Source organism: Gossypium hirsutum, chromosome A13 (assembly GCF_007990345.1).
Source record: "Gossypium hirsutum isolate 1008001.06 chromosome A13, Gossypium_hirsutum_v2.1, whole genome shotgun sequence".
Taxonomy (NCBI): domain Eukaryota; kingdom Viridiplantae; phylum Streptophyta; class Magnoliopsida; order Malvales; family Malvaceae; genus Gossypium; species Gossypium hirsutum.
The window spans coordinates 28,951,653-28,965,393 of record NC_053436.1 but is presented as its reverse complement, the minus strand read 5'-3'; the positions used below and the strand labels follow the sequence as shown (position 1 = coordinate 28,965,393).

Here is a 13,741-nt window from a genome sequence, read left to right as displayed (position 1 = left end):
ACCCTAATTCGGGATGTTACAACTCTCCCCTTTAGGGACTTTCGTCCTTGAAAATCTTACCGGTAAAAAGGTTTGGGTATTGACTTCTCATTGTTTCTTTGGGCTCCAATGTGGCCCCTTCAACCCCATGTCATTTCCATAACACTTTTACAAGGGATATACTCTTGTTTCTTAATTGTTTGACCTCCTAAGCTAAGATTTTAACCCGTTCCTCACAATAAGTCATATCCAGTTGTATCTCCACCTCTATATGTGAAATCACGTGGGAAGGGTCAGAACGGTAATGGCAACATAGACACATAGAACACATCATGAATCCTTTCCAATTCGAATGGTAAGGCTAACCAATAAGCCCCCAGTCCTATTCTTTCAGTCACCTCAATTGGTCCAATAAAACGCGGACTCAATTTCCCTTTCTTGCCAAATCTGAGAACTTTCTTCCACGGGGACATTTTTAGAAATACCTTATCACCGAATTGAATCTCAATCTCTTTTCGTTTCAAATTCGTGTAGGATTTCTGTCTATCCGAAGCCATTTTCAAACAATCTTGAATCACCTTTACTTTTTCTTCGGTTTCTCATACCAAGTCAACCCCATGAATGTGATTCTCTCTGAGTTCAGTCCAATATAATGGTGTTCGGCACTTGCGCCAATAAAAAGCCTCATAAAGCACCATTTTCAAGCTCCACTGAAAACTATTATTATAGGAAAATTCCACCAATGGCAAATATTTTTCCCAACTGCCCCGAAATTCGAGAACACAACATCGGAGCATGTCTTCCAGTATCTGTATTACTCTCTTTGTCTGTCCATCAGTTTGTGGATGGAAAACGGTACTAAAATTTAGTTTTGTACCTAAAGCTTCCTGTAGCTTTTTCCAAAATCGCGATGTGAATCTCGGATCCCTATCCTAGATGATCGATAAAGGTACTTCATGTAGTCATACAATTTCAGAAACATACAACTCGGGTAGCTTATCGAATGAGTAGTCAGTACGTACCGGAATAAAGTGAGTCGACTTCGTCAATCGATCGATGACGACCCAAAAGACAACTTTATTTTTTGGTGAAAATGACAGTCTCGTCACAAAATCCATAGTAATCTGGCCCCATTTCCACTCGAGAACCATCATAGGTTATAGTAAAACCGAAGGTACTTGGTGCTCAGCTTTCACTTGGTGACATATTATGCATTTCGAAACAAACTCTAAGATGTCTCTTTTCATGCCTGGCAACCAATACAATCTCTTCAAGTCATTATACATCCTGGCGCTATCTGGATGGATTGACATACAACTACTATGTGCCTCGTGAAGAACTTTCCCGATAAGTTCATCATCCCTAGGTACACAGACCCTAACTTGAAACATTGAGCAACCATCGGTACTAATCCGAAAATCTGATTCAACACCCAACTCACATTGAATTCTCTTGGTTTGCAAATCCTTATCACCTTTCTTTTGTATTCAACACAAAGGCAAGGTAAGCCTCGTAACCCTTCCTTACACACTTCTGAACAACCATAGAAGAAATCACTGCAGGCAAGCTATCCGACTCATCTGATTCAACCTGAAGAATATCACCACTTTCACATTTCAGTTCGATAAATTTGCTACCAAATTTTACTACTACATCATGAGCAGTTAACCAGTCCATACCAAGAATTACATCGGATTCATCAAATGGAAAAAGCATTAGGTTAGGCAGAAAACAGTGTTCTCAAATCATCAAAGGGAAATTCCTACATACCTTGTCAACTAGCACACATTTGCCTAATGGGTTTGACACTTTTATTATAAATTTAGTAGGCTCAACAAGCATACTCATACTAGACAACAATTTCATACAAATATAGGAATGGCTAGATCCCAGATCAATCAAAGCAATAACAGTAGCATCATAGGTAGAAAATGTACCCGTAATCACATCCAGGGATGAAGCCTCTTTGCAAGCACGAATGGCGCACGTCCTTGCAGGAGCTTTGCCTTTGGGTCTCACGGTACACTCTTTAGGTGCACTCTTACTGCTTGCTCCATTACCCGAATTTTTTTGCGGTCTACCATGACCAATAGTGTTACCCGATCTTACACTTTGATATCTCTCATTTTCTGTCATCTTGGGGCACTCTCTAATAAAGTGGTCTAGAGAGCCACACTTGAAATAGGTCCTGTCACTCCCACGGCACTCACCGAGGTGACGTCTACCATACTGTGGACATTCTGGCCTACTTGGCCAAGCATTACCTACACTAGCAATCAAGATGGTCTGGGCCTTAGTACCCGAGTAATGTTTATCTTTACTTCTATTCGAGAACCCAACAAAAGCATGAGAGTGAGAATTGAAATCCCTCGAATTCTTCAATGTCGACTGAAATGACTTGCTCATAGGCCTTTTCCTTGAGTCCCTAGCCTCAGACTCAGCCTTTCTCTTCTCTTTAGCCAATTCCTCAACCTTATAAGCTCTCTCGACGAGTACCACAAAATCTTTTAGCTCAAGCATACCAACGAACATCTGAATGTCTTTGTTTAATTCGTCCTCAAACGTCTTGCACATAATAGATTCGGTCGACACACATTCCCGAGCGTATTTGCTGAGCCTTACAAACTCACGCTCGTATTCAGTTATTGTCATTCTACCTTGCTTCAACTCAAGGAACTCCTTTCTCTACTGATCCATGAATCTCTGACTGATATACTTTTTCTGAAACTCCTCTTGGAAAAATTCCCATGTCACCCTCTCCCTCGGTACTACTGAGACAAGTGTCTTCCACCAATGGTAAGCTGAATTTCTAAGCAGTTATACCACACATTTCATGCACTCTTTCAGTGTGTGTGGCAATTCTTCAAAAACCCGAATGGTATTTTCGAGCCAAAACTTTGCTTGTTCCGGATCATCGTCAATACTAGCTTAGAACTCTTTAGCCCCTTGCTTCAGAATTTTATCCACTAGGAGTCTCTTCAATCTTAAAAAACCCATACCTTGGGGTGCCGCTGGAATAAGCTGAGGAATAGGCAGGCGTGGAGGGGGTTGAGTATTCAGGTTCGCTTGAATGGAATCTGTGTACTAAGTATCCATCATGTGGAGAAAGGTTTTCTGAGCCCCTTCTCCTCCTCCCTGACTAACCGTGGGAGGTCGGGTATCAGTTGGCACCATCCCATCAGCAGGATTCAATGCGTTACTTTCTACATCATCTACTGTAACCCGATCGACATCTATTTACTATATGAGAACACAATTAAAAATTGTCAAGAGTCGTCACACTATCACTATATATGTATGGAATGTATAGCTAAACTAGTACACACACTACGTTAGTTCGAGAATCGACTAAATTTTAGTTCTGATACCATTGAATTAACACCCATTACTCGTATTTGATGCTGGAACAGGGATTTACCTTAAGTGGTACGAACTTAAATCAGAATAGATTCTTTACAACAAAATATTCAATAAGGGAATTCTCATGAATTAAGGGTCGTATTTATAGACCTAAGTGTCATGGAAATCTTAGGATACCCTACTTGACTTAGGAAATGTGTTAATTCCATGTAAAGTATCCCTAGATACACCATATCTTTATTTCCTAATTAGTGTCTGACTCAATATTTGACTGGCACAGCCCAGTTCGCCAAACAGACTAGCGAACCCCCAGTTCACAACTTAACTGGTGAACCCTAGTTTGCTACTTACTTAGTGAACTCTAGATCACCAAACATACCGACGAACACACTTGAAATAATTTAGCGAGCCCCTTACCAAGTTCTTTGGTGAACATTATTATGTTGAAACACTGGCGAACTCTTTTCTATTACTTTTTTGGCAAACTCCCATTTTTTCCAAACATTAACAAAAGCTTCCTTGCAAAGCTGAAACTTGTAGGCCTGATTTCGAGATGTTACAATTCTTTTATTAGCCTATCTTGTGAAAAACTAATTTGGTTATTTCCCTAAGCAAATTTGGGATCAGCTCTCCATCCTAGATTATACGTGTTAGGAAAAAGGTTATTCTGCTGTCTCTCAGGATTTCCAACTTATCTAACCAGTTCTGAATCAATTGTGCATTGCCAAGAATGATGATTATCCCTGCACGGATGAAAAATGACATAAATTGGTTGCTTCCTACTAACCTTAAGTTTCTCATTTATGTCTCCACTCAAAGCAATCATTTCAGTGATAAGGATAGTCATCACATCAACCTCTATTACTCTAATTGACCTTTTTTTACTTGCCTAATTTTGCTCAAAATTCGTTGCAAATTGTTTTCTACAATGTCTTCAATTATCTTGGAATTTTATTTGAGTGACTTACTCAATAATGCCCCATTAGCTGCTACATCCAAATTACCTCTAATGGACTCTCTCAAACCAGTGTAGAAAAGTATGAATCAATAACCAATCTGACATTTGGTGGTGAGGACATTTCTTTTGTATATCCTTAAATTGTTCTCATGCCTCATGTAAATTTTTCTCTTCATATTGTTGGAAACTAGTAATTTCATTTCGCAATTTTGCTGTCTTTCTTGGAGGGGATAACTTAGCCAGAGAGTTCTCCACAACTGGATCTCAAGTTGTAATCGACTCATTCAACAAACTATCTAACCAGTCTTTAGCTCGTCTAGTTGATGAAATTCCACATATATTGGTTGGGATCTTTATGAGAGAAACCACAGAACTTAATAGCTTTAATCATATGAATGACTGTCGATTTAATCTCCAGACTGTTCACTTCCACTATTGGTATGACATAGTCTCTGATAGATCTAGGTGCAACAGGGACTGCAAGAGGAATTTGTGCATTATTATGCTCATTAACATTCTTATTCTCATTAGAAACAACCATTATTGACTCTTCATTTTCAACCTCAAAATTGATGCTTATACATCTGAGTCTTCGTAGAGTTCTTTCAATTTTCAAATTGAGTGGTAACAAATTTTGATTTTGACTGCTATGCATACAAAAGCCAGAGGTACTGAAAATAAAACCAAAAAAAAAAAATTTGAGCTAGCAAAAAGTAATTAAATTGATGTTAACAAAATTAGAAATTGGCTCCCCAGTAATGAAGCCAAAACCTTGTTGATCGATAATTGCACCCACAAGTATACATATCATTCTAAGTAACATAAAATATCGATCCCACAGAGTGCTATTATTAATCAAAACACCAATTACCAAATATTACTTTAAACATATCCAAATTAATCGATAATAAGTTTATCTAACTAATTTAATAGTAAATAAAAATAAGTAATGCAAATTAAATGAAATCAAATAAACAATCAATAGTAGAACCCCTAGGATTATAATTTCATCCAATATGCTAACTAATTGATCTTTCTCCATCCAATTATTAACTTGGGGAGCTAAAATTCTCTAATTCTCTTCTAACCAATTAAAAAACTCATTTAATCTAACTATTGAGTTATATAACTATGCTAATAATGTAACACCCCTAACCCGTATCTGTCACCGGATTAGGGTTATAAGGCAATACTGAACCTGAACCATAGACAGCTAAAAAAAATTGTCAATCGTTGTTATTCATGCTTAAAAGATTACAACTCAAGTATACGAAATTTTTTTACATCTCTCTAATAGCATTAGATTAATCAAAATCATAACATAGATATCTACATGACAATTTCCATGTATAAACATTAAGACATTGAAATAAAAATATTGAATATATGTCAATATATCTAATTGACATGATGAATCATTTGTGCATATTACAAATCAAACTAACTATTACATTAATGATTATCTAAACTCATAATCAACTTTAATGTCAAGACCATATAGCCGAATATTACTTTAATGCAATTTATATAATGCACAAAATATTCAAACCATATTACGATTCAATCGCATACTAAATAAAAATCATACATAAATAGAACTCACAACACCAATTACACATAATCACATCATTTTGACCAAACTGAGCATAAATGCATAATTTAAAGTTCATATTACCTTTTGGTTTTACCAATACAAAATTCACTACTCATTTGGTCATTTATTCCAAAGCATTAACCGAATATAAACATGCTTAGTATTCGTGCTATGCTCAAGGTTACATTTTCTTCATTTTACTCTATCACTTCATATGCATATATCCTACCATGGAAATGAATTAATATACATATATACCAATCATAATTTACACCTCAAATCAATTACATTACAAATATATCTTATCATATATATAAAAATATCATACTAATACATTATATACGTATACATATACAAATGCCGAATCACAATTAGCTAATAACCATCACCTACATTTTATCACCTAACCAAATACAAACATATTTACCCAAACACAAAACTTATGTACCGTGTAACAAATATATCAAAATAATATCTTATCATGTTCAGACATAATCAAATAACCATTGATGCTAAATCACATGTAATACCTTAATCAAACATAACAATCAAGTTCACATGTATATTTTATCTACGCATAACCATAGCCAAATCAACCACAATTTCATCCAAAATCATCAACCATTTCCAAAGCAAAAAACAATATAATCCTAACTAAAGTTTCATATACTCACATAATATATTAGCCATTTTCACATGGCTTAATATATACATACTTCAAACTTGACCAAAAACAACCTAGCTTATACATGCCATAAGTTCAAGTGTAAACTTATCAAATACCAACAATGGTCGATAGTGTGATGGACTTTGCTGACAATCCCCGAGCTCGTAACTAATCTCCAAAATCTATAAAACAGAGGCAAATATAAACACACACAGAGTAAGCTATCATAGATTAGTAAGTCATAAGAAAATAATCAACTCAATAACATTATCAACTTATTTTAACCAAACGAAGTTATATTATCATAGTTACATATAATATCAAGCTCAACATTTCATATTTAACATATGCTTCATAAATAATTTTATCTTTACCGATTGTACATATTCATATATACACATTCAAAGTATTATTCAATATCAAAGACATAACATCATTATATGACTGAATATGTTCACACATGTTTACATGTACTTATGAACCAAAATACAACATCACATACATATGCATAACATATAGCCGAATATACTTTGCAAATGCACATATGTTCACATTAATAACTTATATAATTTGTATCACATATCAAATGGCCAACTTACCTTATTTTCAATTAAGTAATCAGCTAACTCATACCTGATCGTTTTAGCTTGTTTTACACCTTCGATCACAACTTATCATTGCCCGTTGAACCATTCAGAAATGAATAGGATACTCAGACAATCACATATATCATACAATGCCAACGTTCCAGACGTGGTCTTACATGCTATCTCATATCGATGCCATTGTCCTAGATAGGGTCTTACACGAACCAAATACAATACCGATGTCCCATGGTCTTACTTGTAACTACATATCGATGGCAACGTCCCAGATGTGGTCTTACACAAGAACACATATCTGGAATCCTATGTCATGACATATGTATCCTAGCTATTCCTAAGGTTCATACGGGGCTCTCGGACATCGTAACTTGATCGAGACAATTTCATAAACATAATTTCCAAAGATCACTTATTTCATTTCAGCATATAAATCTCATATTTATTCAAAATTATCAACACATATTTGCTTATAAACTTACCTCAGATGATGAAAATTGAAACCGGACGACTAGTCGTCAACTTTAGTTTTCCCTCGATCCAAATCTGATTTCTTTGTTTCTTGATCTAAACATATTCAAATTAAACTTATTCAAACATATTTTCATTCAATTTAGTCCAAAAACACATAAATGGGCAAATTATTATTTTACCCTGACATTTTACACCTTTTACAATTTAGTCCAAATTGCACAAAACAAAAAACATGCAAAATTTCAATATATCATGCCTAGGCCAAATCTTTCTTATGTTCATACAAGTCCATACATTTCATTTATTTCACATTTTAGTCCCTCAATTTATTATTTTTGCAATTTAGTCTTAATTACTCAAAATCATCAAAAATTCCAATACAAAACATATCATTCATTTTTCATCCACTAATATCACAAAACTCAAATATTCATCAATGGCATAACTCAAAATATTCATCAAAATAAAAAATTCAGGCATGGGCTTTGTAGATAACATAACAACGATCTCAAAAACATAAAAATTATCAAAAATCGAACTAAAACTCACCTTGAATCAAGCTTGCTAATGGCTGAACCTTTAAACCCTTTATTTTCTTTCTATTTTCTTCAATTTCAGTCATGCAAAGAATCTATGAACACTTGGTTTTATTTTATGTTTTATTAATACATATTTAATAACATTTTAATCATTTTACTTCAATAACCTTTATAATTTAATATATAATCCTTATAATGGTTGTCCACAACCGTCCATCACTATTATTATGGTTTAATTTGCGTTATAAATGCTTTATATTAATAAGATAAGTTCAATTCGGCTCCTACATGTTAAAACATCAAATTTTTATTTTACGCTATTAAGCCCTTTTTTTAAATCGAGCACTCAAACGATAAAATTAAAAAAAACAAATATTTCACAAATTTAAAATCACACATAATAAACACAAAAAATAATTTTTAAATATTTTTCTGACTCGAATTTGTGGTCTCGAAACCACCATTCCAAATAGGGTCTAAATCGTGCTGTTACAAATAATATAGACCAAATTGATTAATAACTACCTTCACTATGGCTACCCAAGGTAATTAGGCATATTCCTATCCTAATTACGAATCATGGGTTGACCTATTTTATTAAGACCAAGAGTTATTCATTCTAGACCTAAAATGAAAAGTCCTATTTTGATTTCTTTAGGTTTTGAAAAAACTAATAGTTGGCCAGACTATTATCAAATAGGAACAAGAATAAATAAATAATCTAAACTCTATAAATAATGAAAAGAGATGGAAATAAATAACATTCAATTCACTAAGCATGAAATCCATTGTAACTATAACACCTCTTACTGTATTCGACTCTGGAACAGTGTAGGAGGCATTGTCAGACTTAAATATAAAAAAATAAGACATACATTTGTATCCAAATTTAAAACTTTTTGAAATCGAGCATAAAGTCCCTAACAAGGGCCTACAAGGCGCAAAACATGCATTGGGAGTGGTTCGGGACTAAACCGAGAACTTTGGAAAATTTCACAATACTTAGAAAAAAATTTCATGTTTTAAGAGCCACACGCCCATGTGGGCAGGCCGTGCCCGTGTCCCGAACCCGTGTAACTCTCTGTTTGTCATCCAAGAAAAAATTGAAGTCACACGGCCAAGGCACATGTCTGTGTGCTTAGGTCCTGTGGTCAATTTAATTTTCATAAATTTTCATAAAATAAGTGCAGACCTCACGCACCCAGGGCATACGCCCGTGCCTGAGGCCGTGTCATCCACATGGCTAAGACATACGCCCGCGTCTCTACCCGTGTGGTCAATACTGAGCTTTCTGTTTTGCAACAATTAAGGTGCAGAGGACACACAGCTGGACCAAACGCCCATGGGGTAAGCCGTGTGTCACACACGACCTAGACACACGCCCGTGTGGACAAAAATAAGGTTATTTTCCAAGCCATATTGTCACCCTTCCATGCACAAACCTACACAACAAAACATAGCACCATTCCAAGTACATACATTCAGCCAATTCAGCCAAAATCAAGATATCCACACATCATTTACATATTACTATTTCACACATACAACATCACACACTTATCAACTTCAATCATGCATACTTCCACATCCATGGAAACATCATCATATGTATATATACTTAAACAAATATTAGCCAATACCATATAGCCATTTACAAAATGAATCATCAACCAAAATAGGCAAACACATTAGGCCAAATCAATTGTGACACATAACAAAATGACCAAGTCCCTATACATGCCATAACTCAAAATATTAAAATCATTGGAAACCAAAATGTTAAGTTGATAGTGTAAATGAATCTTCGACAGTCTTCGATCCCGAGCTGGCTTGGTGACACTATAAAATAATGAAAAAGAAAGGGAGTAAGCTTTAAAGCTTAGTAAGTTCCAATGCAAATAATAAGCATCATAAACTCACATTTATCATGCAATTAACATGTAATGAATTAACATATATGTCTTTATAAATCTCATAGCTCAACTTGACATGGACATTATTGTAACCTTAGTATCATAACTTGCACAATCATAACCTTACCGAGGGATTCATCACATATCGTGCTCATTAAGCATAAGTTTTACATACATACATGTACCATCTTGCAACATACCATGGTCTTACATAACATTAACATTTCCGTTATGATTCCCGTTGAACCACTTGGAATACTAAAGGATACTCGAGAAATCTCACACTCATAGTATTATACCAATGCCATATCCCAGATATGGTCTTACATGGGATATCATATTGATGCCAACAGCCCAGATATGGTCTTACACAAAGTCTCATATCGATGCCATATCCGAGATATGGTCTTACATGTAATCTCAAATAACCCTAATGCCATGACATTTGTATCCTATCTATTCCTAAGGTTCAATGGGATTTCTCTCCTGTCGAACTTTGTCGATTACATCTAAGAAGTCAATCATAATTCATACAATATTAAAGCAATTAAAGCATAAGTAATAATACATTATTCACATACGAACTTACCTCGGTACAAAAATAGTGGAAATGGACCTAATTGTGAAAGACTTTGTTTTTCCCTCGATCTAGGTTTAAACCTCATTTCTCTTGATCTATAATAGCAAATTTAACTCATTTATTAACCACATTACTCAATTAAGTCCAAAAATTACACTATGGAAAAATTACATTTCTACCTCTAAACTTTGTTATATTTACATTTTGGTCCCTAGGCTCGTAAAATGAAATCTATTCAATTTCATCAAAACCTAAGCCTAGCCAAGCCCTATACATACTCATATTAGCCCACATTTGGCATCAAATCACATCTTTACTCCACATTTTACAACTTTTTACAAATAGGTCCTTTTATGTATTTCCTTCAAAAATCACTTAGTAAAAGTTGTTTATTACACACTGAACTTTCATTTTCTACCATAAAACATCAAAACACATGCATATCATACATGGTTAAAAATTTAAACATGAACCCTACTTCAAAACAATGGTAGAAATAGAAAGATCGGGTGAAAAGGACTTCAAAAACATAAAGAGCATTAAAACCAGGGCTAGGATGTACTTATAATCAAGCTTGAAAGATGACGAAACCCTAGCTATGGTGTTTTTCCAAGTTTTGGCCAATGTTGAAGAAAGATGAGCAAATTTTGGCTTTATTTTCCCTATTTATTCTTTTATTAACCAAGTGACCAAAATACCCTTTTTCCAAATCACTAAAATTCTCTTACCTCATGTCCATTTTTGTCCACTAACTTAACAAATAGTCTAATTATCATATAAGGACCTTTAATTTAAAATCTTATAGCAATTGGACACCTTTAACATGTGGAACTCAACTTTTGCTGTTATTACAATTTAGTCCTTTCGACTAAATTGAGTGCTTAAACTTCAAAATTTTCGAACGAAATTTTCAAAAAATCATTTCGGAAAAATGTAGACCATGAAAATGTAATAAAAACAAATTTTCCCATGTTGGATTCGTCCCAAAACCACTATTCTGATTAGGCCAAAAATCAGGTTGTTTCAACTATCTCTCCTTTAGGGATTTTTATCCCCGAAAATCTTACCAAAGAATAGGTTTGGGTACTATTTTCTCATAGCCTCGTCGAGTTCCCACGTAGCCTATTCGATCCCATGTCGTTGCCATAAAACTTTTACTAGGGCTATTCTTTTATTTCTCAACTGTTTAACTTCTCGAGCTAAAATCTTAATCAGTTTTTCACCTTACGCCATATCTAGTCAAATCTCAATCTCTGATCGAGAAATCACATGTGAAGGATCGGAACGATATCATCGCAACATCGACACATGAAACACACTATGAATTCTTTCTAACTCTATCGGTAAAGCTAATCGATATGCCACTAGCCCTATTCTTTCAATAACTTCATACGACCCAATGAAACGTGGACTTAACTTGCCTTTACGACCAAATCTGAGGATTTTCTTCCATGGTGATACTTTCAAAATTACTTTATTACCAACTTGAAACTCAATTTCTTTTCTTTTCAAATCGCGTATGACTTTTATCGATTTGAAGTGTCTTTTAAGCAATCACGGATTACCTTTACTTTTTTAGTTTCTCTAACCAAATCAACCTCGTGAATCTATTTCTCACTAAGCTTGATCCAATACAAAGGTGTTCGGAACTTGTGTCCATACAATGCCTCATAAGGTGTCATTTTAATACTCGACTGAAAGTTGTTGTTATAAGCAAATTTGACCAATTGTAAATATTTTTCCCAACTATCCTCGAGTTCCAGAACACAACATCGGAGCATATCTTCAAGCACTTGAATCGTTCTTTTGGACTTACCATCAGTTTGTGGGTTAAAAGCAGTACTAAAGTTCAGCTTCGTACCCAAAGCTTCTTGCAACTTCTTCTAAAATTGCGAAGTAAACCTCGAATCTCTATGTTGAATAATAGAAATGGCAGCCCGTGCAATCTTACAATCTCAGTAATGTATATTTCAGCTAGTTTATCAAGCGAGTAATCAGTACGTATCGGTATAAAATGAGCCAATTTCGTCAATCTGTCAACCACAACCCATACGACATCTTTCTTTTCTGGAGTCAAAGGCAAACCCATTACAAAATCCATCGTAATCCTATCTCATTTCCACTCGGGTACCATCACTCGCTGAAGTAAACCCTAAAATATCTCATTTCATACCATACCATCAATACAATTTCTTCAAATCATTATACATTTTCGTACTTCCCGAATGCATAGATAGACAACCGTTATGCGCTTCATGAAGAATTTTCTGAATAAGTTCTTCATTTTTTAGCACACAAATTCTACCTCGTAATATCAAACAATCATCGGATTTGATATGAAAATCTGAATCACTAACCGATTCACAATGAACTCTCTTGGCTTGCAAATCACTGTCACATTTCTGAGCTTCACAAATTTTTTGGAGAAACAACGGTCTACCCCTCAACTCAGCTAGAATCGAACCATTTTCAGACAACGTCAATCGTGTATTCATCTCTCTCAAAGAAAACAAAGACTTTCTACTCAACGCAACTGTGACTACATTTGCCTTACTCGGGTGATAGTCAATCACTAGCTCATAATCTTTCAGTAACTCGAGCCACCTTCATTGTCGCAAGTTTAAATCTTTTTGAATCATCAAGTACTTTAAACTCTTATGATCAGAAAAGACTTGACATTTCTCACCGTACAACTGATATCTGAAAATTTTTAAAGCAAACACAATGGCGGCTAACTCCAAATCATGTGTCGGATAATTTTTCTTGTCCGGTTTCAACGTTTAGAGGCATAGGCTATCACTTTACCTCTTGCATCAACACACATCCTAATCCATTCAATGACGCGTCGCTATAAATCAGAAACTCTTTTCCCGGTTCAGGTTGCACTAAAACCAGTGTCGCAGTCAATAGTGCCTTCAACTTCTCAAAACTTTGCTGACATTTTTTGGACCATTCAAACTTAACATCTTTTTGCAACAACTTGGTCATAGGAGCAGCAATCATCAAAACTCTTTTAACAAAACCATTGGTAATAACCGGCTAAGCCTAAAAAGCTTCTGTCTTCAGATACATTCC

General features: G+C 34.9%; 1 non-coding gene across 1 annotated transcript; it reads left to right on the top strand.

Moving 5' to 3' along the window:
- Positions 1-4,400: 4,400 nt before the first annotated feature.
- Positions 4,401-4,507, top strand: LOC121213445 (small nucleolar RNA R71). The gene has a single exon (XR_005908826.1). It is a non-coding gene; the product is annotated as a small nucleolar RNA R71 (small nucleolar RNA).
- The last annotated feature ends 9,234 nt before the right edge of the window (positions 4,508-13,741 follow it).